The sequence below is a fragment of the Arvicola amphibius genome, chromosome 1 (genome assembly GCF_903992535.2).
Source record: "Arvicola amphibius chromosome 1, mArvAmp1.2, whole genome shotgun sequence".
Taxonomy (NCBI): Eukaryota; Metazoa; Chordata; class Mammalia; order Rodentia; family Cricetidae; genus Arvicola; species Arvicola amphibius.
The window spans coordinates 179,873,821-179,878,201 of record NC_052047.1 but is presented as its reverse complement, the minus strand read 5'-3'; the positions used below and the strand labels follow the sequence as shown (position 1 = coordinate 179,878,201).

Sequence of the window (4,381 nt, the reverse complement as noted above, 5' to 3'; positions counted from 1 at the left end):
GGGGGGGGGGGGGGGAAGGGTTCAAGGTTTGGGCAGGTTTCCTTGACACTCCTCAGCTCCTCAGGGGAGGGGTCAAGGTTTGGCAGGCACAGGGGCAGAGCTTCCAAAGATGGGGCCAGAGACCGGGACTTATACTATGTAGCTTGAAAGTTAAGATTTAAGGAAGTTTCTGGTTATGATAAACAGGAAATGGCAATTGTAATGATCAAATGTACACAAACTTTGAGGAGATTGTCTTGATTTTCATTTATGAACAATGGTGAGTAAAATGACTAAAGAGTCTGAATAGGGAAGCAGTTTGAAGCCGTGTACTGCTATTGACCTGAATGAAGAATTTAAACATAAGAAATTTACAACAGACATTAGAAATGGTGTCATCAGTATAGAACTTGCTACATGTTACAGATTTGAAAGAGTGTCATGAGCCACCTTTTTGTGGTGACTTCTGCTGGGCTTCTAGGCATGGTGGGTTTGTATGTTCCAGGGCAGGGTCATGAGGATTAGAAAAGATAGATGGGAGAACAGAGATAGGAAAACTCCCAGAGACACAGGATAAAGGGGAGGGTGACTCAGTGAATACAGAATGCTGAATTCTGACTTCCGAGTTCACCTGTGTTTATTTTCCATACACTTTTATCCCCCAATACAAAAGGGGGGAAGAAGGCAAAAGAGTATTTTAACGATACAAAGGACAACTGGAACAGTTACTTGCCCCAATACTTGAGATATCAAGTAACTATCCTAAGTTAAGCATTCTGTTGTTTAGGTAGTGAACCCACACTAGACCAAGTATCTTGAAGGCAGCCATGTCACAGGTCAAACCTCCTATTTCAAAAGAAAGAGCAGAAGTATACTTGAATTCTCTAACATTTGGTCAGGGTGCAGTGGATGTATGTCTATGGGCCATCTTAATGTACAAAATATAAAGTAACCACACCCTAGTTCAGGGTGTACGGCTACAGTTATCGTCAACAACTTTGAACAAGCTCGGACTCTCTGACCTTCAGACAAGGTGGAATAGGCTCACATTTTTGGGCCTCCAAATATTATTTCCTGTAGTGATGAGCTGTGGGCCGGCTTCCCGCCACCCCGCTCCCAGCCGCCTGCTAGCTTATGCCCCAAAATAACATCACACAAATTGTATTCTTTTAAATACTGCCTGGCCCATTATTTTCAGCCTCTTACTCACATCTTGACTAACCCATATCTAATAATCTTTGTAACACCACGAATGGTGTCTTACCGGGAAAGATTCAGCACATCTGACCTGGTGGCTGGCTTCATCGCATCTCTCCCTGAGCAGAGGCATGGCAGTTTGTCTAACTTAGGAGAGGCGTAGCATCTGACTGAGCCAACTACCTCACTTCCTACTTCCTGTTCTGTCTACTCCGCCCACCTAAGGGCTGGCCAACCAAATGGGCCAGGCAGTTTCTTTATTACCCAATGAGAGTCCTCCATCAATTTCCTTTTTACAAAATTTATTTAAGCCTGAGCTTCCGCTACAGGACACATGACTATGCCTCTCTTGGGGTCCATTTTCCCATTTTCCAAACTTACCTGTCATCGGTGCACACACTCTATCATTTATATCCTGTCTTGGATTGCCTGGGGGAGGGAGATCTAACCCATCTCTGACTACCAGTCTCTGTAAACAAAAGGTTAAGGTCTATGTTAGCCATGTGGCTTAGTGTTTTTTTGAGGGGGGCAAGGCAATCACATCTTGCTTTCTCTGTGTCTGGCTTCCTCTGTGTCTGGTTGATGACTGCAGACTGAAACTTTCCTCTTCCCAGAATTCTCATTGCCCTGCCTCTACTACCTGCCTGGTCACCCTGCCTATATTTCTTGCCTGGCTACTGGCCAATCAGCATTTATTTAAAATATAAGTGACAGGGTACGGACCATTGTTCTACAGCACTTCCCCCTGCTTTTTTTTTTTTAAAAAAAAAAAAACAAGAACTCTGAATAAAATCTTCTTTATTTAGTTTTTTTACTGACCATTATTCATAACAACTTGTAACCAACATTTTAAACAAAGGCAAACATCCATAATCCATTTTTTTGGGAATGTAGGCATAGTTTTCCAGGCTACTTCCTGCTGATTGGTGGCACTGATAATCTTATAGGGACCTAAAAAAATTTAGAATTATGATCAAGTCCTGACTGGAGTATCCTGTAAGGCTTGATCATCTCAGGCAGCAGTCTTTGAACTGTTTTAGATGTAGAACTCAGACATCTGGGTCATTTTTCCTATTGGAGATTACTCAGGGAGTCTTCCTTGGTCAAACTGATTTTTCTTTTTTTTCTTTTTTGACATCATGAAATTTGCAGGCAAATGATATGGTTAAAAAATCATTCCAGAACCAGAAAAACAAATATGTTATATATTCACTTATATGTGAATATTCATTCTTAAGTCTATGATAACAAAACTATAATACCTAGAACCATAGAAGGTAGGTATAAAGTAAGGTACTAGAGTGTACCAATAGATCTCACTAAGAAAGGGATAATTATAGAGGGATGGTGGGTGCTGTAATAGAAGGATAAAGTGGGAGAGGAGGAGAGGGTTGAAGGAGAGAATATGGAGATAAACAGCTAAACTTAAAGGGCAATTGAGAGGTAGTATAGAAGCCTAATACAGTAGAAACTTCCTAAAACATATACATTAATGATGTCAATCTAAATGATGTCACCAAATAGTGGGGGAGTCAGAGTACAAACTGGCCATCTCTTGTCACCAAATGAAGTTTCTAGTACTGGGATTGGGTTGTTGACCAAAGGAGTAGAGAGAGATAAATGGACATAGTTGTTGAGAAAGGTCAAATTCTGCAGACTAATTTTAGTTTTCATACAATTGCTACTATTTTATACTAATCTATCCCTCAATATCTTTCTTTAATTCTGATACTTATTCACAACTGATTTACTTCTTGAGAGTTACGAATTTTATCATTTTTTTCTCTTAGGTGTTTCTAAATTTTAGTTAAAGAAGGCTATCCTTTTGTTATCATTTGCTTTATTCTATAAGACTTCCAGGCTTGCACACAAAAGTACCAATTTTGGAGCATCAAATATGTTCCACAAAGAGGGAACTGTAAGGCTTGGTTATAGCTCTCTATTTTTTTTTAATATACTTGTAAGAAGAAAATCCATAGTCACGACACATACCACACCACAGGTTGGAGTTCCTGATGGTGAATATATGTGAACACTTCCTCCTTCTTCAAATGTGTGTCTCCCATTTCCTCCTAGAAAACTGTAAGTTTTTCTATGCCAGGTATGGAATGTGCTTTATGGTTCAGTCTTATGGGATTGGTGGGACTATCTCAGTTATCATCCCAGTATCATTCCCTCCTGTAGTGTCATTGGTAATAAATGTAAATTGGTATTTTACAGGGTCATGAGCTTGACCAAACTCTTCTGTGTGTTCTGGGACAAGACACTGAAGTTCTTTCTAGGCTGAGAAACTACTGTGTTTTGTTGGAGTCACTATGAGGATATGTATAGATGAAGATTCTGTATATTTCATGTTTGTCTAGCAGCCTCTCACCACCCTGTTGGATTGGTGCCTCATATTTTAGGGATGTTTCTCATCAGATGCTTAAGAAATTCCTAAGTGGAAGGGAACCTGGTGTCAAGAAGAAGTCATGGGCAGGAATGCAGAAATAGATATTTGAAGAGTACCAGGAGACAAAGGGCAATGAGCAAATCAAACTCTGAACACACAAAATCAAGACAAACCAAACAGAAACTAGAATGCCTTCAAAGTTCCAAGGGCCAATGAAACTGAAAACAAACAGAACACTCAGAAGCCAAAATGTTCTGGAAGCACACAAAGCAGAAACTTTAAACAATTGCTTTGTAAGCAAAACACGCATCCCAAAGAATAGGATCCTACAAAATCACAGCTCAAAATACAACATGGGACTAATGACCAAATCTAAGGAGGAACCAGCTCCCAGAAAGGACTCACAAACTTTTAAACAAGAAGATAAGACTACAGGGGATCCCTTGTAATGGTGTCTGGTGCCAGTGCAGTTGAGTCCTTTGGGGAAGAGCAGGGCATTCTTTTGAGGCCCCATATTGGTCATCAGGAAAAACTCAGCTCTTTACTCTTAATTTTCAAAGGGAAAAGAGACATTATTCTAGGGCCAAATATGAGTGACAGTGGCCTGGGAAAAGATTTGTTTGTCAAATGGCAAGTCTCTGTGTGGTTCTACTTCCATGATATTTTTACAGTAACAGAACATAGAAAATCATAAATCAATACATTTTTCAAGTACATTGATGAGTGCCTCAAATAGATGGGCTACAAAAAATGGGAAATTCTTAACCTACATAGGACTCAGACACAGTCTGATGACATTCTTGGCATAATAAC

At 40.0% G+C, this 4,381-nt stretch overlaps 1 long non-coding RNA gene across 1 annotated transcript; it reads right to left on the bottom strand.

Annotated features, from left to right (window-relative positions):
* Window positions 1-553: 553 nt before the first annotated feature.
* LOC119805836 lies at window positions 554-1,713 on the bottom strand. Its single transcript, XR_005284006.2, has 2 exons — window positions 1,558-1,713; window positions 554-825 (listed from the first exon to the last, which is right to left on the bottom strand). It is a non-coding gene; the product is annotated as an uncharacterized LOC119805836 (long non-coding RNA).
* Between the last annotated feature and the right edge of the window lie 2,668 nt (window positions 1,714-4,381).